Below are 23049 nucleotides of genomic sequence, written 5' to 3'. Positions count from 1 at the left end.
TAACGAAGCAGACGACAATGGCTACCTTGTACAACACAGTCAGCTACGTAACGTTTGCAGCAGTCGAAACTGCGTGCCTGCCGAAGCCTCCCGACGTTGACCGACTTCTACCGATTCAGGACTAGGGAGAGGTCTGCCATCTAAAAGATTACACACTGTAGGAAAGGCGTGATCCGCTCACGCTACAACTCACCGGAGCGTGAAGCTCCGTCAATTAGCCTAGCGTAGCCCTGGCAGACAGTGAACTCCTGACGACGATGGTGGAGATGGTCATCGAAAGCTCGACGATTTTATTTAATCTGACGCGGCTTGAAAACCGAGAACGTTTTATTCATGCATGCCGTCGCGAAAGACTCCCAGGACAAACAGTACATTTGTATGGCAAAAGTCAACAGAACAGCAGCGTTAGACCACTGAAACCACACGCGCCGGAGATGGTTGGTTGCTTGATTTGGAGGAGGGGACCAAACAGCGGGGTCATCGGTCCCATCGAATTAGGGAGGGATGGGCAACGAAGTCGGCTGTGCCCTTTGAAAGGAATCATCCTGGCATGTGCCTGGACTATTTAGGGAAATTACGCAAAACATAAATCTGGATGGCTGGACGCCGGTTTGAACCATCGTCCTCCCGAATGCGAGTCCGGTGTGCTGACCACTGCGCCACCTCGTTCGTCGCCAGAGATGCAGATCGGCCGCGAAGTGTGTGCTTATTTTTAATCTGTGAATTGAATAGAACTGCACGTCCAAAATGTTAAACTTTTCGTTTTGGCCTGGTGAAAACTGCAGTGGCCTCATGTGTTCTCTTATCCTCCGATATTTTTCATCTTTTCACCACGTCTTTTCATTCATTCAGGTTCACATTTTTTCCTTACTGCTTCCTCCTCGGAATCGAGAATTTAACACTTTTCTGCGAATTATTTTTCAGCTGCCTTTTCTGCTTTTCTTTTAAATCTTTGAATCCAGCTTGTTAATTTCCTTTACCAGAGGTACTTGATATCTGTGATAACCTCGTGGCATTAATCATTTATAAACGTAAAAACTTTCCTCGTCTTAATTTTTTTTGTATTTCATGTCTTCCGGAATACTTTCTTATCAACACAATTTAGCACAATGTTTTAGCAAATTTCTGCGCTAAAGGCAAAGTTTTGATGACGAGCACACGTAGTTACGACAGTAAGAACAACATCCATCTTGAGGTTAAAGTTCACTCTCGTGTCCGTGTTTGTTTAGAAATTTGTTTTTCGATAGATTATCCCTTGAGCAAATTTCTTCTTCTTTTCTGTCTAATAAGAAATCCACTGACGTTGCTGTAACTTCAGCGAAGCATGTAGGAAAGTTCTACACTAAATTCTCTACGGTTGCACATGACAAACTGTGGAATGAAGAAAGTTATAAGGCAAAATACAGAAAACCACACCATCTGCTACAAGGTTTTCAAGTATGTAAATAATACCTTAAAAACTGAAATTGTTCTATTATGTGCAGGAAGTTTAATAGAGAGAAAGTAGAAAACCTACTGATACTTTAAATTCAGCAAAATATCTACAAGTTGGTAGAAAAGAAGAAGAAGTTGCTCAAGTTCGAACCTAGCCAAAACAAATAGAACAGTTTATATTCTCAACAGGCTGTTAAGGTAAAATTCATTTTAAGCTTAAGTTTTACAGCACAGGGATAAGACTAAAGCAGACAATTGATATTTAATATATTCATTTAAACTTAGCTTTTATATGATTCTGCCTTCTCTAATTTGTGATATTAATATCGTATCCATTTACACTGTTTTATAATTATCTCGCTGTTTGTAGCTCAACATGCTCTGTCATTTATTTGATCTCAAAAGCGAAAAGAGCGTATTCCTCACTAATGTCACCTCTCAGCTGAAGCTCACAAAAATGCTAGCAGTTGGCAGTTGACTCTTCACATAGCCACTGACAATCTTTATGTGACTAGTTCTAAGGTTTGGTTGGTAAATTTTTGCTTCTTTTGACTATTAATGTATGTACAACATTTGTCCTCTTATGTAACTATCGTTGCAGATCGTAATAGCCGAAACATAAATGAAAGGATTTTTTTTAAAAAAAAATTCGTAATGACAGCGGACTCATTCAAGGAGTTTATTGCATTCATTAGTAAGAGTACACTTCGTCGTATCTTTTCCAAAGAACGATCTACTTTAGGGAAAACTACACACTCGTCTACACCTAAAAGATAATAGCGTGAAGTTGGTAATGTGCTCTAACTAGAAACTATCATTTTGTACTGATATTAGCGCAAATTATCAAACTAGAACTAAACAGACAACACGTTTCCTCTTGGGAAACTTTTCTTACGCTGCACTAGTGGAAACCAGCACGGTGTTGAGGGTCAAAAAACTTTTCATACCACCACGTCAGTTCGTTGGCAGGCTTTCTGTTGGGGTTACTTCGTAACAACTAGCTTTTTCGTAGAAGTGGTGCTGTGTCGAAACGATATTCTTTCCTCGAAAATTATTTCCTGTGCTGAAGCACAGGGGAATTTATGGGACTCACTGAATGACTAACAATGTTCTTAGAAGCTTCGCAGCAACTACAGAGTCATGAGCTGATGTCGGTAGGCTTGTCTCGTTTCGAAACTTCAAGCTCTGCGACCGTTCTGTGCCACTGTTGTCGGGGGTGGGACGACATACATCACCACCATCGTACATTCAACGGAATTCGTTGAAATACTCATTAATGCGGTCGCGCTTACACCAGGCGTCTGGGAGTTGCTGCACGAGATTACCCCTTTGGAGCAAACCAGAAGCAAGTCTTCATCGCAATTCTTATTAGATATTATGAGTTTCTGTAATCGTCTTCACATTCTGTGGAATAAGCGAAGGACAGAAATCAAATGTGTAACGTGAAAGCGAGCGGATATATTTAACAGCAAAGTACTTACAACCTAAATACAACAATTGTCGTAAAACGGCACAGTATTACGATGATTTCAGAACACGTAGGCGGGGTGCAGACTGGATGCGAAGTAGATTGTAATACCATGGCAAGTATAAGGAAACCATAACCGCCGCTAGATGAAAGCGTAATGCCCAGAGATACTGACATGATTGCTTATACGTAAGGAGTGATATGGCCCAATTCACGAATTATATACTCGAATAGCAAAATAATTTTTTTATGATTTGGAAAGTAGACTTTTGAAACTGACACGGTCAAGATGGTACCCAACAGAAAGAAAAAGCAAACTTTTGGATAGTAATATTGTGACAGTATACAACAGGTATTTTTCAGTTCATTTTGCTGATACAGGACCAACAACCTTTACTATTTCATGATTATCAAATCCATCATGAAATAAAAATGTGTTGTTAGGACCTCCCGTCGAGTAGACCGGTCGCCTGGTGCAAGTCTTTTTAGTCACAGTTGAGCTGCATACGTTTGATGACTAGTTTCGGACCAACTGGTTCATTCTCAAGCATAACCTGAGGCTGCACAGTCCCTGATGTTATAACAATGGCAATACATGCTTTACACGGTAATCATGGATAAGTGTCGCAATCGACGTGTGCCTACTTAGCAAGTCAAAATTCTAACTTGCTAAGTAGGCACCTGTTGATTGTGGCACTCGTCTACAATTACTTTGTAAAGTATGTATTACCATTGTTACGTTCGTTATTAACATCGCGCAATGTCGGTGCAGCCTCAGTAGGTCAAGCCTGAGAATGAACCACCTTGTATGAAACTCGTCGCCAAATATACGTACTGCAGCAGTGACATCTGGTTATAAAAGCTTCGTGAAAAACTGGTATGCCATATACAAGAACTTAAACACATCATACGGCAGTCTAAAAGACATTACAGATATAGTAGAGGATTGATTACACAATCTGTAAACATTAACATTGCAGAAACGAAACAGTAACAAAGATATAGTCCCAAGTAAAAATTTAAGTAGTATCTGACTTTCGCGAGGCCGAACAGGATGTGTATGCCCGTTAATTTATTTATTAAACCTGATCTTATTAGGGCCGTCAGTCAATCTTAGATCGGACCAGGGTTTCACTAGCTTTTTTACGTCATTGTTACCTAAGAAATACCTATTTTTATTACATAGTCTTTAGAATCCAATTTACGCCTCAGCAGCTCTGACGCCAGGATACAGAAATAAGGTCGAAAGCCGATACATTTTACTGTTCAATAGTTTCAAAACAATATGGAAGCGTTCATCCTGATGCTAACTTAATTAGCTATGCAATCATTTCAGGCCGAGTTTACCTCATTACTGGAACAGTTAGGTTGGGGGATGGAGGCAGAAAAAGTGTTCCAGAAAAAATGATCCATCCGATATTCTGTATTGATTTGAAGATCATTGGGTATCGTCGAAACCAATCTAAGATTGTGGAACGAACTATTTTTTTTTAACTGACGCATTTTATTACCAAAAGTGTTTACGTGAATTTCACGAAGCGTTCTTGTCAGTTTCGTTAGACTTCCATTTTTATTTATTTTTCACTTTTAGATTATACTGTAAACGAGACGCTCTTCTCAGACAATTGACTTTTGCAAAAGACGTGAATGCAGTCCGGATCGACACGTAGCTTACATAGGTAAAGCAAATTCCAAAGTACTGTCTTTACTCTTTGAAACAGAAAGATAGAGCGTGTCCGAGATCACTTTACGAAAACAGTCCAAACTCCGCTGGCAACAGACCCAGGGGCTGACGCAACGGTATTTCTGAAGTGGCGGAAACCTCCAGTGCTGCTAACTTGGGCAGCATTCGTCCATCACTGGCGTACTTGATCGCACGTCTGCCTAGCGTTGCCTCTCGGACTTGCGGAAGTCCTCTGGGGAAAGCAATACTGTCTACAGTTTCTTCATTTTACCGTGGAAGTGCCCTGAGCTACTTACGCCAGCCGTCTAAGCTCTCCAACTTACAATTTTGTGTCGGGTCTGCTTGTCTGACAGCGAGAGCAATTCTTTTCCAGTGTCGAAGCAATAGTCACCTGAAAGCGACGTGATAAGCTAAACTGCAGCTGTGGTGCATTTTTTTTACAAGGGAACTTCTATAACTCCTAACCTTGAAACCATGTGGGTTCATTCAGAAGTGACACGCTTTTTTAAAAATTTTTAGGTCTTTCCGGAACAGAACTGAAAAATTCCTACTATCTCCATGTCGCACGGTTTGTAGTTATAAATGTCATTTGTCTCCCCTAAGGACATGCGAAGTGTCCCATCTTGAAAAATCCATAACACAACTCAGTGATTGCTAGAGATGTGCACTAATTTCAGACGCTTCTGGGAAACTGCTATCTTATAATTTCGTACGCTTTACATCTCCGAGACTTCACTGACAGTATTAGAGCTATTTCTTCACACAACTACCTTTGCGTAATCCAAGTTCCCAGGAGTTTTCCTAAACCGCAGACCAGGTTTCGTTTCCTCCGACGTTGCACTTCCGCTATGCGCAACTTAGCAATGCGAACTCACCAGTCACATTCGTCATCGTCGTATTTCGTCGAAAAGTTGCCAAGTACTCTGTTGGCGTCATCTTCCGCGTTTCTGTATTTCAGAACGCGAGTCCTCTTTCAGCGGCAATGTTTGGGACGCTGTAATCGCACGAATGCCTCTACATATATGCTAAAATGTTGCAATAGATTCTCTCCTAAGAAGAACTGCGCTGTACTACATCGGCAACTTTTTTTCTTGCTGATTCTAGCGGCAGTTGCTTACCTTAAGAATATTACAATACATGTTCAAGTGTCGCCTACAAATTCATTTCTATTGTGCAATCACCGGTAGTGGCTGGTTGCTTCTGATGTAGATGATCGAGACAAACCAAATCGAGTAACTACATGTACTAAGACGACGGAGAAAAGAATGTCTGCCGGTACTAAAACGTTAAAAATGCTTTCCTTGGATGATGTGGTACGTTTACACTGTTCATTTTCCACTATTTTGCACATATTTTCCGCTTACGAAATTCATAACCTAACATTAAACATTTTCGTGACAGGAATATGCATTTCACCTCATTCAGGAGAATGAAATAAAACATGTATTAAGACAAATTACACCTGACGACGGACCCACAGGACCCAAAATGCATCGTGTAGTTAATAAAACACGAAGAAGTTCATACTTCCAATGTTTTGAATACAGTCACGTTTTAAGCTGCAAAATATGGATACAATTACATCGAATAAGGTTTGGTAACTAACTATCTTTCGTGAGTAACAATTATTCACCAAATCAAGTTCTGTTGAGTCTTCATCGTTAGGCGACGTATGCGCTTGTTTTACCGTAGATCATTCTGGCTAGATATACCTAGAAGTTCAAAAAACTTAGCTCTAACCAAAAAACACTTATCAGTGACTTACGCAAGCGGTGACGGTAACGCCAACTATCAGTTTTACACGGGCAGTGGAGGGTAGCGATGCCATTGTAGACAGATAGTGACGTGTGGGATGCCAATGTATATGAATAGAGCAGTAACGGACTGTTCCATATAGATGACTGACTGTGTCCGTTTCTCGTTGCCTGAATTTCAAGTCACAGCTCTGCGTAGCGACTGCTCAGTATCGTCTATTGATCCACAGAATTTTCATTCCGTTGACAGTGGAAACTTTCGCCGCAACTGTAATGCGTAAATTAAGTTTTCTACCCAACGTATTTCTAACTCCCTGACTTTTGTAATGTAGACGCGAATATATTTAATCGTAAAATTTTGTTTTTATTATTACCCATTACAGAAAACGGTAATTTCGACGATGGAGGAACTTACCCAAGTTAAAAATATTTTAACAAGCAGTAAGTGGGCTAGTATAGGCTATGTGATTTCTATACAAATAATTCTTAGTCCAGAGATTAATTTGGGGAATATTCGGAACTATAAAAGTATGCGCTTCCAGTGAGGTAAGACAAATGTAGCCATTTAAAATATCGCATCCGTCATCAAGTCTCAACGAATGAACATTAAGTTCATACAAGATGAAGCAGCGCATGTATTCTTTGTCGGTACTTATTGGCATAATGGCGCCTAACACGAGTGCCAGAGTGCGTACTGGAAGGTTCTAGAAGCGTTCATAATGGCCGGAAGTCTCACAAAATGTGCCGTAAAACAACCAGTTCACTAATCTGTATCATGACAGCGATCGTTACTGTGGTGGTCCGGAATTCTGAGTTTCGCTGAAACGCCTTGCATAAAGTGAATTGTACTCATTGCATAGGGCACCAGAGAACTCCAGTATTATGCAAACAATACCAAGATCCAGTTTATATCTGTGTCCCGCAATCCAGTTTTCTTTCATGAGGAACCTGCTCATATTGAAAGTATTGGTATCTGGAGCACAGTATCCCAATAGTGTTCGACAGAACAGCAAGTGGACGAGGACCTGCAAGTTTTCCTTTCAGTCCAGTCGTCAACCAACAGAACACTACTTTGCAGCAAGGTTGAGCAGTTTGCAGTAGACATTCAAGTTGTATGGCTGCATATCGGAGGTAGGATGCTTTTCCCGTGACGGTAATGGTGCATCATATTGCAAATTTGGCTCTACCACACTGCTCCTTTGTGGGTTGAATGAACCGCTGTATACTAAGTGAGCCTCACCTCTTCTAACAGCTGATGCTTATCATGAGGGAAATCGCTGTGCTACATCTACGAATGAAGGCTGTGCAATAAAACAGCAAGTTTTCCGCAATCGGGTGGCCACCGCAGGGCCTCTGTTTATTAATTGTTGGACAGACATTGCTGCACAGTCTCCGTGAGAGTTATTTTGGATTCATAATTTCCTAACCAGAAAACGTCCATTTTTCGTAGTCTTAGTAGTAAAAAATCGCCAGAATTTATGTCTAGCGAGTCCAATGGCATTCTGACACGCTCATACACAATTTATAGCTTTCCCTGCATCTTTCATTCGCTACGCTGGAGGGCAGGGCACATTGTTGAATTTAGTTCTTTGTGCAAAATCCCAGCATTTTTCAGATTTCTCGTCCTCTATCCTAAGATAGTGATGCGTGTACATCGACCTAGCGGTTATCGATCACGTCTGGCGTAAAGTTTGCCTATATAGCGCGCGCCTGAGGCGAGGCACAGAAAGAGAGTGAACACGGAGCCGCTAGGAGGTGCACGCACTGTGTTTGGAAGCACGCTGAGCGACAGTAAAAGCCGTAGAACTGAGACTTACTGCTGGCGTTAGCGATTCTGACGTTCATTGGTTGTTGGGACTCTGAGTGGACAGCCTTGTTTCGGCTCACGACGGCATTGGAACCATGGATTTTTTTTGTGAGCAAAATTTCAGCCTATGAAATGTGGTAACAACGTGATTTTATGTATTGCTGCCTCTTGTTGCCTCATTCGAAATTCTCGTCAGCTGCTTCAATCTCTGCTATGGGTATTGCCAACCGTCAGTCCTCAGCGATTTCCTTAGTAGTGAAATCACCGTATTTTGATGATTTATCAAGTGCGGTTAAATTTTTTTTTATTTTATTTACTGGACCAACTGGTTGCTTGACGTTTTCCAGGCCATAGTTTAGATTGTCATTATTGTCGGGCCTGTATTCCTGAAACACGTATGAAGGTGTGTTTGAGGCTTGTTGAATTAACACCATCTGTCTGTGTGTTTTAGAAGCTTGTGTTGTTACTTTGTGTTCTCTCCCGTGTGTACAACGACCTGCCTGAGGCGGCGTGTTGATTGTTGGAGAGTAAAAGGGCTCGTATCAAGAGCGGTAATTCATGTGTAATGAAGGGAAAGCTGTGTAATCCTGCTTTGAGTATACGCTTGCAATTGCAACCATTATCTCTTGGTGCATCTGTAGTTGCCTTAGTGGTGGCTTAATTTTAAAACCACGAGTTTGTTTAATGATCCTGTGTTGAACTATTGTAGAAGTTAACTCTTAAAGTCATTCACTTGTCAACTTTGATTTTAGAGGTTCCTATATTTAGAGTAATGTTTTTATGAGAAACTGTCCTAAAATTTTATGCTCGGCGTTTTTTTTAAACCGTCGGCTTATTGGTAGAGGCCAGCTTAGAATAAGGTCTAAGGTTATACTCTGGCCTAGTTATTTAGTTATTTTTCTAGCTGAAGTACCAGGCTTATTGGATACTTATTGCTTTGATAGTGTTTGTTTGAATATTACTACTTGGTAAAATATATTTTAGTCTTGTTATTTTAACAGCTTGCCTAAAAGTTTAATGCTAAACGAGCTGATGTTTGTCTACCATGGCTTAAGATCAAGTCTGGTAGCGCAATGATTCTGTATGTATATTTCGCATTTTTTTTTAAAGAAGTACCAAGGAATTAAACTTGCTCAGAGTTATATTGTAATAAAGCCAATCATGTCGAACCTTTCCTGTGCTAGCTGTGGCCCTTTGTAGAGCTCAGGTCTTTTCGTCCAGTTCTAAGTTAACCAATTGGGACAGCGGCACTCACACATTTGCGGCATATAGAGGCGGTCATATAGCGATCCAAAACCAGTAAAGTTTACCAGACGTCTATTTTTTTTTAATATGCCGAGAAGAATTATCTTAGAAATTTAACAGCGTGAAATATGAGTAAAAGATACTTACGTGCAGCGGTTTCAGTTCGAGCGGGATCTCTCTAAAATCTGTAAAGAGAGAAAATTTAATAAGTGATCAATTTCTCAGTTCATGCTAAAACATATGTAGCATGGAGAATTCAATGGCGTAGGTTAATGTAATTCACGTAACTTATATGTTTACACTACAAATAGTAAAATCGTGGCAGAAATTTCGTTCAGGCTACCAAGGAGTTTTAACCCAAATGTTCAGTAATAACACCCCATTTCGTAAGAAATCATTTCGCACATACTACCTGCAGTTTCGACATACTGCCCAACAATTCTGTTTACCCCCTCCGGTAATACCAGTCTCTTCTAGCGGGGATTGTCCACCTGTGTCTTTCGCTGTGTCTGTATTACGCTTGTCCTCATTTTTATTATATTTCTGTGGCACCTTTCTCTTTCTCAAAGTTCACATTTAACTTTGATACAACAGTATGTTCCGATTCTTCGCTAGACAGGTCAAACTGAGGTGATAACCACTGTATGTTTCACAATTTCATCTATTCTTAGACGCACATACTCATTTTTCCATACGAAAACTCCAACACGTATCAAACGCGTGATAAGAGGCAACAGGAACCACTTGTTTCAAGGACAGTACGAACAGCACCTTTATGCAGTAAAAAACAAATACAGGACGAAGTCTAGTCTTAAATCACAGTCGGAAGGTATGCTGTAATAAGTTCTATTCACCCTGAACGTCATTACATCATAAAAATCAACTTCAATAGGGTTTACTTTACTGATTAAGCAGTTTCCACAATGAAAGGTTATCATTAGCTCCTCTGTTATTTATGCACAACGTAGGCTATTCCTTTGTTCACGTATCGCAGAACGTAGATATTTCCCCTGTTGGTTATGGGCACCCTCACGAGATAACACTCACAGGAAACGAAAGCACTCTTGCAGCCTACACAGCGCGTCACGAAAACAAAACGCAAGCAGTGTAAGATTAGGAAGCCGTAAAGGCAGGAAGTCCGCTACAACACGAGTAATCACAGTGAGAACAGGTCAGCATCAGGTGACAACGACTTGGCTGCGCTAGGTGAGTCACGTAACGCAACCCTCCCGTCAGCGTCCTAACATTCTCTAGAATCTCAACACCATCTACAGGAGTATACCTACCTAAAGCACTTTGGAGTTCAGACCAACCTTCGGGATGAGGACAATTTTACTTCTGATTAGGGGAAACCCGAAATATCTCAGTACCAATTCTCAGTGTCTTGAGGTGCGAGTGTACTCAGTTGCCAAAAGTTACACAGGCTTAATTTCATTTGCTTCCTCACCAGTTCCTTTATTTGGCCCGGCCGTCATACCCAACGCTCTCTGTAGTACATTTCCAGTTTCAGTTGTTACCGCTAACGCCCATCGCAGCACAAAATCGGAAACTGGCGAGAAACAGGAAGTTATGGAGAAACTAGTTTAGAGTCCTGTTATCTATTTCCAGGAAATTTTACAGGGTCTCTACACCGAAATGTCATTTTCTGAAGCAGTTTAAAAATAGTAAATCTGTTTCAGGTCTGAATTGTCCGTTGTGTGCAGGAGGACGTAAAGTTGCAGCTTAATTTGTCAACGTTTGAGGCGTTTTCATTGTTGTCCGTCCAAGCGAAAATGGCGTCATTTCAGAAGGCACAAACCGCGCTTTGGTGCGCAGTATTTAAAGCCATTGTTATGGTGCAAAGACAGTTTCGTTGTGTTTACATGAACGTAGCACCAGACGCCATGAGGATAAAAGCACGGCATAGGCAGTTCCTGGACACTTGGCAGCGTTCTGAAGAGTCACGCAGAGGTCAGCGTGTGCCTTAAGATTAACCCTAGGACGCCTGAGGAAGGGGGGGGGGGGGTTCGGGTCGTTGAACCCACAATTTTTTTGTGTCCCCTGCTTTTGCCCAAGTAACTTTCATACTACATATTCCCTTTGAGTTATTGTTTGTTGGCTATTTTATGAAACGTTAGTGTCAATATATTTTATAGAAAATTCCTACTTTGAAAGAAAAATAAATTAACTTATTATGGGTCCAACAACCCCCCCCCCCCCTTAGGCTTCCACGCTATAGAAAATTTCCCTTAGTAGGATTTCGTATTACTCATCTCTACAACAATGCAAGTTAGTTTCTTGTTGGTTGGTATTCTTGATATTCACAACAATCGGTTTAGTTTCAGAGGAAGTGATTGTTGATGTCAGTCAGCTGTTATTTATCTTGTAAACTTGCAGTGAGTTAGTGCAGTTCCCTATGTTCACACCTAGACTTAGAAATGACTAAAAGAATACGTGACTCGTCTTTAGAAAGAGGTCTGAATGAAATTTTAGCTGAAGATTCTGACTTGGGGAGTGAAAGTGAGTATGAGGATGGTGTTATGGAGTATGATTCAGATCGGGAAAGTGATGTGGATGTTAGAGAAGATGAAGACAGCGCAGCTTCAGGCAGTGACCATCAGGATGTCATTGTGGGCAAGTCTGGAAGAAGGTGCGTAACCACACAGCCTAGAATTCCTCGGAGGTCTGTTGCTAATATAGTAAGAGAGCAGGCAGGAGTAACTCCAGCTGGTGTTTGGCATTCACCTGGAGAAGCCTTCAAGTTACTTCTTACACCTGACATCGTGGATGTTATAGTAACACATTCAAATGAAGAGGCACTTAGGCGAAATGTTACTTTGACTAATGAGAAAGAATTGTATGCCTTCATAGGAATCCTGATACTTATGGGGGTAAATAAGGACAATTCTGTCGGTGTACACGGTCTTTGGTCAGACCTAATGGGTCGGCCAGTTTACAAGGGTATTGTGGCAAGGAGAGGTAGGTGCCATATTTGTGTAACAGAAGCTAAAACAAAGAAGCAGAAGTACAACAATCTAAGTAAAGCAAAACACAAACATGTGTGTAACACACATTCAGAAAAAACTGAAGTGTGTCTCTTGCCTTGAAGTTGAGGACTCAAGAGTAGTCTATTGTATGTGAACACTTCTGTATTTTGTATTGTAATATGTCAATTTTTATTCACTCAATACAATATTTATAACAATTAACAACATTTATAAACCGATGCCTTAGTTAAAATACATAAACCATTTTGAAAGTTGTAATTTTTCCGTCAGTAAACTTATTTAATAGCTGTGGGCTCGCCAAACCCTCCCCTTAGGCATCCTAAGGTTAAGTGAGAATGTCTGCCTAGCATGCCAACCAAGTGCTAGGAAACCAATTCGTCAGAATTCACGGAACTTCAGGTGTCAGTGAAACTATTCACATGATCCTTAAAAATGCGTTGCGTATTCATAAAAGGTGCAGGTCCACAGGCCGTAAAGCCCGACGACAAGAACGGCGGCCATACCCAGTAGCAGCAAGACCGGTTCGAGAGCATTTTTCCATACAAACGACATATTTGACGCAACAACCCCCCCCCCCTCCTCCTCAACGTTTTCCTTCCCTTCCTTATACATTACTTGCCGTTACTTCGGCTCTTGATAAGACCCTTGAAAATGCATCTAAATCCACTGGGCGTGGAAATGGTCTGTTTTCGTTACTAATTACGATACACATGGCTTAAAAATTTTGCACTAAAGGCGCCTCCATCGGGGTTTCAGCTTGGTGCCCTAAGCGATCGCTTGTGACGATGGAGCCCTTAGTATCACGAAAAGGTGCGTGATAGTCCGAAAGTCAATGTGTGGTGTGGCCTCACATGCAAGAAAATAACGGTGTCACCCTTTGTTGAGGAGACAGTCACAGGAAAGACGTAGCTAGAGGTGATGTACTTTGGTTTCAACGAAATGGTGCTCCACCTCACAGGCCGTTGGATGCTCTGACAATTCTGAATTTAAACATTTCCAGGAGACTGGATTGGACGTGATGGACCCACGAATTGGCTTTCTCCTGACATCACACCAGTGGATTTACACGGTGGCCAGGGTCTTCGCCACGGCAGCGCGGGACCTTCAAGACCTCCGTACTAGGATGGTGGAAGCACCATCCCTCCAGACACGTTGCAGAGGACCTGGATGGATGTTGAACGCAGACATTCGTGTCACCATAGCGGCTCTCGTGAAAGAGCTTTTTGGTACGTGATCGTTTTTTTCAAAACTTAACTGAAAACATTTTTAAGAAGGAAATAAAATTTAATTATGTGTCGGGAACAAACTGAAAATAAGGGCATTTCGATGTAACTGCCATGTATATTGTAGTCTCAAAAATTTAGTGTTTACAGCGACGGAACGTAATCAGTTTTGCAAAGCCGTATTTTTGTGTTGTTAAGGCCTAACGCTCAGAGCTTCCAAAAACGATGCACCAACTACAGCTTTGTACAGATGCTGCGGATGTCCGGAATAATAGAATGGGGCAACGAAAGTCATGGCATAGCGATATGTACAAGTGGCGGTAGTATGCCAAACACAAAGCATAAACAAACAGGCAGTGCATTGTTATAGCTGTCATTTGTTCCCAGAGGATCCGTGTGATAGGCTTTCCGATGTGATGATGGCCGCACGATGACAATAGACTGCGCGGAATCGTAGAAACAATGGGTGACAGAAGAAATACCTAAGTTGATCGATGAAACGAGGAAGTGCAAAAATGTTACGGGAAACTCAGGAATACAGAAATACAAGTCGCTGAGGAATAAAATAAATAGGTAGTACGGAAGTACAGGGAAGCTAAGACTAAATGGCTGCATGAAAATTGTGAAGAAATCGAAAAAGACATGATAGTCGGGAAAACTCAGAATATAGGAAAGTCAAAACAACCTTCCGTGTAATTAAAAGCAGATATTATGGTAACATTAAGAGTGCAACGGCAATTCCCTTGATAAATGCAGAGAGAGAGAGAGAGAGAGAGAGAGAGAGAAAATAGGTGGAAAGAGTACACTGAAGGCCTGTATGACGGGGAAGGTTTGTGTGATATGATAGAGAAGAGAGAGGGGTGGATGTATTAGAATCAGAATTTAAGAGAGCTTTGGAGGACGTGAGATCAAATAAGGCAGAACAGATAGATAACATTACATCAGAATTTGTAAAATCATTGGGGGAAGTGTCAACAAAACGACTATTCACGTTGGTGTGTAGAATATGAGTCTCGTGATGAGGCTCTGAGCACTATGGGACTCAACTGCTGAGGTCATTAGTCCCCTAGAACTTAGAACTAGTTAAACCTAACTAACCTAAGGACATCACAAACATCCATGCCCGAGGCAGGATTCGAACCTGCGACCGTAGCGGTCTTGCGGTTCGAGACTGCAGCGCCTTTAACCGCACGGCCACTTCGACCGGCTCTGGTGATGTACCATCTGACTTTCGGAAAAATATCATCCACACAATTCTGAAAACTGCAAGAGCTGACAAGTGCAATAGTCATTGCACAATGAGCGTAACAGCTCACGCATCCAAGTTGCTGACAAGAATAGTACACAGAAGAATGGAAAAGAAAACTGAGGATTTTTTAGAGGACGATCAGTTTCGCTTTGGGAAAGGAAGAGACACCAGAGATGCAATTCTGACGTTGCGGTTGATAGTGGAAGCGAGACTAAAGAAAAATCGAGACATTCTTAGGATTTGTCGACCTGGAAATAAGGTTTCAACAACTTAAAATGGTGGAGTATGTTCCAAATTCTGAGAAAAATAGTGGTAAGCTACAGGGAGCGACGGGTAATATGCAATGTGTACAAAGACCCTAGAGGATCTAAGTGTGGACGACCAAGAACGAAGCGCTCGGATTAAAAACGGTGTAAGACAGGGATGTAGTCTTTCGCCCCTACTGTTCAATCGGTACATCGAAAAAACACTGCTGAAAATAAACGAAAGGTTCAGGAGTAGAATTCGAGGTGAAAGGACGTCAATGATACGATTCGCTGATGACATTGCTATCCTGAGTGGAAGTGGAGAAGAATTACATGATCTGCTGAATGGAATGAACAGTCTAATGAGTACAGAGTATAGACAGAGTAAATCAAAGAAAGACGAAGGTAATGAGAAGTAGTAGAAATGAGAACAGCGAGAAACTTATCGGGATTGATGGTCACGAAGCAGGTGAAGTTAACTAATTCTGCTACCTACGCAGAAAAATAACCAATGACGGACGGAGCAAGGAGGACATCAAAAGGAGACTAGGTGTGGCAAAAGGGGCATTCCTAGCCGAGAGAAGTCTACTAGTAAGAAACATAGGCCTTAATTTGAGGAAGAAATTTCTGGGAATGTACGTCTGGAGTACAGCATTGTATGGTAGTGAAACGGACTGTGGGAAAATCAGAACGGAAGAGAATCTAAGTATTGAGATTAGTGCTACAAACGAAAGTTGAAAATTAGGTTGACTGATAAGGTAAGGAATGAGGTGGTTTTGCCTAGAATCTACATCTGCATTTATACTCCGCAAGCCACCCAACGGTGTGTGGCGGAGGGCTCTTTACGTGCCACTGTCATTACCTCCCTTTCCTGTTCCAGTCGCGTATGGTTCGCGGGAAGAATGACTGCCGGAAAGCCTCCGTGCGCGCTCGAATCTCTCTAATTTTACACTTGTGATCTCCTCGGGTGGTATAAGTAGGGGGAAGCAATATATTCGATACCTTATCCAGAAACGCACCCTCTCGAAACCTGGACAGGAGCGGAAAGGAATATGTGGGAAACACTGATAAGGAGAAAGGCCAGGATGATAGGACATCTGTTAAGACATGAGGGAATGACTTCCATGGTACCAGAGGAAGCTGTAGAGGGCAAAAACTGTAGAGGAAGACAGAGATTGGAACACACCCTGCGAGTAATTGAGAACGTAGGTTGCAAGTGCTACTCTGAGATGACGAGGCTGGCACAAGAGAGGCATTCGTGGCGGTCAGAAGGCTGAAGAGAAAAAAAACAGTTCTTAGACTCATAGGACATGCCATTTCGGAAATTGTTATGGGATCAGTATTCAGAAATCCACAGTGTCAGGAGTGTGCCGAGAGTACCAAATTACAGGCATTACATTTCGCCACGGACAACGAAGTGGCCGATGGCCTTCACTTAGAGAGCAGCGGCGTTTGCGTGTCATTGCCAAGAGACAAGCGCAACAGCGTGAAATAACCGCGGAAATGAATGCGGAACGTATCACGGACGCTTCCGTTAGCGCAGTGCGGCGAAATTTGGCGTCAGTGGTCTACGTGCAGCAGACGGCCGACGTCAATGCCTTAACTAACAGAGTGGCATCGCCTACTGCACACCTCATGTGACCATACAGGCTGGACCCTGGACGACTGGAAACTGTGGTCTGGTCATACGAGTTGATAAGAGCTGGTGGTAGCGTTCGAGTACGGCGCAGAACTCACGAAGCCATAAACCCACGTTGTCCACAAGGCACTGTGCAAGCTCATGGTAGCTCAATAATGGCGTGGGCTCTGTTTTCGTGGAATGGACCGTGTCATCTGGTCCAACTGAACCGATCATTTACTTCAGATGGTTACGGTTGGCTGCTTGGGATGATTCGCAGCCTTTTATGTACTTCATGTTGCCAAACAACGATGGATTTTTTATGGACAGCAATGCGCCATGTCATCGGGTCAATTGTTCGCGATTGGTTTGGAGAACATTCTAGAGAGTTCGAACTAATGATTTGTACACCCAGATCGCCCGATTTGGGACATAATCGAGAGATCAGCGTGTGCACAAAATCCTGCACCGGCAACGCTTTCGCGATTATGGACGGCTATAGAGGCAGCGTGGCTCAATATTTCTGCAGAGGACTTGGGACGACTTGGAGAATCCACACCAGGTCCAGTTGCTCCACTACGCCGTGTGAAAGGAGGTCCGACACGACATTGGGAGGTATCCAATGACTCGTCACCTCAGTGTATCCACTTTTTGGTTTAAAGTCGGACAGTGTCGTCTTATATGATATGCATCAAAATGTGTTACTAGCACTCAGTGAATGAAATTGCATGAATCACGGACACATGAATATATCGTCTGCGGGCGTACTTGGAATGTTTGCGAGGCCCAGGTTGAGCGGCAGCGTTTTGCCGCCCTTAATGTACTGCCTACGACCGCTTCACGCGCACCTATCGATTTGCATCACGGCGACCTGACATTACTTGCAATCCGTGGAGCGCGCTCTACCCGTCGTTCGCTACAAAAGCGGTGGTTTTATCAGCGTTTCTGATAGGTATACTTAGAAGAACACAACGCAGTCGTCACAGTAACACTTGTGCCACATTGCCATGATTTAACATTTCGGTGAATAAACACGCATTTGGTAAATGAACCATGTGACTAACATTTAACGATGTGCAACATGTGACAACTGGTGACTTCATTTGACTTCCAACTACCAAATGTTCTGCTGAGAATTTCACGAAATTCAATTCAGTAATTACGACACAATGTTGCAATCTGTAGACTGTGTTAGGAATATGGCAGACTATATTGTATTAAAATGTTACTGTGATCTATGCCCATGAGCTTATTCTATGAAATGTAAATTACGACGTTGGTTCGTTGAATACTGGGTGGAAATAAACGGAGCGTTCCGAGTGATTCAGAGCGGGCCACATACATCGCAGGGTGCTGAAACAACATAGGCATCACAACAGACGACATAATCGTCCTCAGAGATTCAGCAACTGTTTACATAATTAAGATAACTCATTTATTGTTCCGTCTCATTTACACAATTTTAATTAGATTACATGTTTCGATCAGTCTCGGTCATCATCAGATCGACATAGTTGAGTCAGCAACCAGTCTTGTCTACTCAGAACGCCATATCGGATTTCTCTGATACGTGGTTCTGTATAGACAAGATCGGTTGCTGACGCTACTTACATCTGAAGATCTGATGATCATCCAAACATGTAATCTACAGTAATTAAAAACGTAGAACTGTGACCGAACAATAAATGAGATCAATCTTAATGATAGCAATGTACAATAATCGGCGCGTTGGCGGAGAATGCTCAAGAAAAATATTTCCGCTTTCTGCATCTAGGCGAAAATATTGCGCTGTAAGCAGTCGTAATGTGGTGTGAGAGTAGGGAAAGGGGAGGAACGATCAGACACACAATGGTGGTTCTGAAACGTTTATAAGGATGTGGCCAAGTTACAAGTCTCCCGACTCACCACATGCTACATCCTTAACACGGTGAGAGCTGCTCACAGTAAATCCAGTGTAATCAGAGCCATACGTCGTCGTTCACATCAGCGAGAGTCTAGATACATGATTGATAGACACCATCTTTCGGATAGTCTCACAACCGGAAGTAAGTTGGTTGCCTCGTTGATTTGGAGGAGGCGACGAAACAGCGAGGTCATCGGTCCCATCGTATTAGGGAAGAGTGCGGAAGGAAGTCGGCCGTGCCCTTTCAAAGGAACCATCCCGGAATTTGCCTAAAGCGATTTAAGGAAACCGCGGAAAACTTAAACTAGGATGGTCGGACCCGGGTTTGAACCGTCGTCCTCCCGAATGCGAGTCCAGTGCGCTGACCACTGCGCCACCTCGCTCGGTACAACCGGAAGTCACGTGGATTTAAGTGAGGGGATCCGGGCCCCACATCTTGGAACCGCATAGAGACAATGCGGTCGTCACCGAAGATTTCTCCAAGCAAATCTTTCACCCAGCAAGCGGCATGAGGTGTCGTCCCATGTTGCACGAAAATAGTGGTGTGGATACAGTTGCATTCTTGCGAAGCTGGAATCACGTGCTGCACAAGGAGGTCCTTATAACTTGCAGGTGTCACTGTACATCTATCAGTACCGCGAGGTCTCATCTATTCGAAGAAAAACGGACCGAGAATGAAGGAGCTTGTGAGAGCGCACCATGCAGTCACATAAGCCGAGTGCTGTGGATGTTCGTGCTCAACATGTGACGGAGTAGAACCGCAATGAGACAGTTCTGTGCATTCAAGCACTGTTCACAGTAAAATCGGTCTTGTCTGTCCAAAGAATGTTCGCCAGGAATACGTCATTTCCGTACGTGCCGATAAACGAAGGGCGAAGTCACGGCATTGTACCCTATCTTGGGGCTTCATTTGGTGCGCATTCTGAATCTTGTAGGGATACCAGAGTAAACTGAACCCAAAATCTGTTGAACCGTTGAGCAGGGACGAGACTTCCTTCAACAGCTCGAGTTGTGGCTGCAGAATCTGAGGCCCGGTCAGGTGCAGCTACAGCAACTCCATACACAACCGCCATGGGAATGGGCTGCCTGCCCCTCCCTGGTGCACCAACCGACTCGTCTCTTTCTTAAAATTTCTCTACCATATTCTTTAGCCATTTTACTGGAATGGGGCCTCTTCGCAGCCGTTTTTGTCGGCGATATTCTTACAGTGCGGCGGTGCTATTACTGCCCATTCTCGTGAAACAGCATTACCAGCAGGACACGATCTTTCTTCTACGTAACTATTGCGTTTCGTGTGGGAAACAACCTTCTTAACCCTTTACACTAACGGCAACTTCACGAAAGAAGTCAACACGCGTCGCCAAATGAAACAGGATACTGGTGTCAAAACAGGAAACATTTCACATTCTGACTGCCTACAGCGCCGTATTTTCACCTGGTGACGGGAAATTTGAATTGCTTTTCAGCATACCAATGAACATGGCTAGGACTTTTCAGCGTACTCCACTAATCGATGAACATACCTGAGATATTTCAGCGTCCTGCGATGCATACAGCTGGCACAGCAGAAGTGTGAACACAATCAGTTTAACTAAAGCACTCGGTATTAAAAGGATTTCTAGCAAGATCCTTGAACATACGTGATGAACAAAAATGTTGTGACCCTGAAGTGCAGAGAGAAATGAGTTTAAATTTGGTATGACTGACATTGAAATACGTCCCGTTGTTAATTCACAGCAAAACTTCAAAGTAAAATGCGGAATTCATTAGACAAATACTCGTGCTACTGTACTGTCATAGCAGTGGTGTTTTACAAAACACCTACGAATGCGGATAAGGGACTTGCGAAAGTTGATAGCATCTCTCTCATCCGCACAGAATTCTACACAACATTTTGTATGCTGAAAACACGGACAGCTTTTACAAATTCTCTCTCAGTACTACTCAGCTTTCGTTAACATCTCTAAAATTCAAGAATGAAATTTTCGCTCTGCAGCGGAGTCTGCGCTGATATGAAACTTCTTGGAGGATGAAAACTGTCCCGAACCGAGACTCCAACCTTTGCCTTCCGCAGGCAAGTGCTCTACCATCAGAGTTACCCAACACTACTCACGATCTGTCCTCACAACTTTACTTCCGCCAGTACCTCGTCTCCTACCTTCCAAATTTCACAGAAACTCTTCTGCAGAACTCGCAGAACTATATATGACTGTAGTATCTGTTCCCAGAAGAAGTTATCGTTCATGACTATGCAGCTTTGCTAGAACGAAATGATAATTAAATAGACACCCTAGCTGCAACCAGGCGTTGATATACTTCACTGGGGACATGTTGAAAATGTCTACCCCGACCGGTACTCGAACCCGGGACCTCCTGCTTACATGGCAGACGCTCTATCCATCTGAGCCACCGAGGGCACGAGGATAGTGCGCCTGCAGGGACTTATCCCTGGCACGCTGCCCGTGAGATCCACATTCCCAACATGTCCACACCACTACATTCGTAGTGCGCATAATAGATTTTTGCCCATCATACCCAAGACGAACGCACACGCTATGCCCGAACACGTACGGGACTTGGTACATTAATCTGCCACGAGTAATGAGTACGATGGGCAAACATCTATTAGGCGCACTACGAATGTAGTGGTGTGGACATGTTGGGAATGTGGATCTCACGGGGAGCGTGCAAGGGATAAGTCCCTGCAGGCGCGCTATCCTTTGTGCCCGCGGTGGCTCAGATGGATAGAGCGTCTGCCATGTAGGCAGGAGATCCCGGGTTCGAGTACCGGTCGGGGTAGACATTTTCAACATGTCCCCAATGAAGTACTTCAACGCCTGGTTGCAGCTAGGGTGTCTATTTAATTATCATTTCACTTGCAGTACTTGCACTCCTGGAAGAAAGGATATTGAGGAGACATGGCTTTGCAACACCCCGGTGGATGTCTCCAGAACGAAATTTTCACTCTCCAGCGGAATATGCGCTGATATGAAACTTCGGCGAAAGGCAAAGGTCCCGAATTAGAGTCTCGGTCCGGCATACAGTTTTAATCTGCCAGAAAGTTTCGTATCAGCGCACACTCCGCTGCAGAGTGAAAATTTCACTCTGGAGACATCCGCCGGGGTGTTGCAAAGCCATGTCTCCGCAATATCCTGCTAGTTGTGCAAGGTATGCAGGAGAGCGTCTGTGAAATTTGGAAGGTAGGAGACGAGGTACTGGCAGAAGTAAAGCTGTGAGGACGGGGCGTGAGTCGTGCTTGATTGTAGAGCACTTGCTTGCGAAAGGCAAAGGTCCCGAGTTCGAGTCTCTGTCAGGCACACAGTTTATAATCTGCCAGGAAATTTTGTCTCTAAAATTGATAGTCATTAGTTCGAGAGGATCACTGCGTTACTGAAGATATTACTCTGGGAAGACTGTGCATGATACGCGTTTCCCCATTGCAACTCGTACACATAGAAGAAGGCAGGCAGTTTCGACCTGACACGCCATTCTTTAACGCAGCTAGCCCAAGGTCGCAAGACGACGCCGTGACAACAGAAGCTACACACGATGCTTCCGTGTGTTGCACAACGTCTCCAAAAGCAGGAGGCGGGCGTGCATGCAGCAACGGCAGCTTCTGAGTAGCTGGCTGCGTGCTGCACTGCTGTGGGTGATTCCCCTCCTCTTCTTGGAACGCCATAAACTCTACCGTCGATAGACTGACGTGGCCACGCTCTGTGCTTACTACATCTCAGCACGTTGACAGCGCACGCCTGTAGTAAGTAATACGAGCAGAGTCGGCAACCATAGAGCTCCGCATCTAAAGCCATTCACCGGGAAATGATGAATTCGAAGTGAACCTCTCTACAACATACATAGATCTGTTATCTCTGTCGGTGAGTCCATATTCTAACTAGCTGAAGACACTAATTGCCAAGTGAAATATTGAATATGTAAGTTAATATTTCACTGGTTACACTGTTCGACATGGGTTCTATTTCTGATATTAAAGTATGTGCTTCTAGACCATTTTACCGTGGGAAATTCAAATATGTAAACAAAATATCGTTGTCAGGGATACTTTTTATGTAATATGTATATATACGTATATTCACAATTCATGGCAATCACAGAGACGTTATAGAGAAGTACGGGTATGTTGCCGCATCCAGTAGTGAAGAACGTGATAATTTCTTGTGCAACAGCAGGTGGGAAAAATCAGACATCATTGAGTTATCCCCCGCCACACCTATGTCATTAAGACCACCTTAAACATCTCATTAACTCGAACGGAGACAGCCGGTCGCTGCCTCGGCAGTAAAGCTTCCTAGGGGCAGGTGCATCGAGTTTACAACAGTGGTGTTAGCCGCAATTGTGTCAGTATTAACGAGTGGGTGTTTTGGCTGCCAAGTAACTGTCTGTCATATTTCCGAGCACGGTTGAAATTTTTTTA

At 43.1% G+C, this 23049-nt stretch overlaps 1 protein-coding gene across 1 annotated transcript in view; it reads right to left on the bottom strand.

Annotated features, from left to right (window-relative positions):
- The window catches only part of LOC126473812 (CD151 antigen), a 197202-nt gene that overhangs the window by 136451 nt on the left and 37702 nt on the right, over positions 1-23049 (bottom strand). Inside the window, exon 2 of the mRNA XM_050101119.1 lies at positions 9540-9577. The gene's annotated coding sequence lies outside the window, so the exon portion shown is untranslated. The remainder of the gene's footprint in view (positions 1-9539; positions 9578-23049) is intronic.

This window comes from Schistocerca serialis, chromosome 4 (genome assembly GCF_023864345.2).
Source record: "Schistocerca serialis cubense isolate TAMUIC-IGC-003099 chromosome 4, iqSchSeri2.2, whole genome shotgun sequence".
Classification (NCBI taxonomy): Eukaryota; Metazoa; Arthropoda; class Insecta; order Orthoptera; family Acrididae; genus Schistocerca; species Schistocerca serialis.
This window is presented reverse-complemented; position numbering and strand designations above follow the sequence as displayed.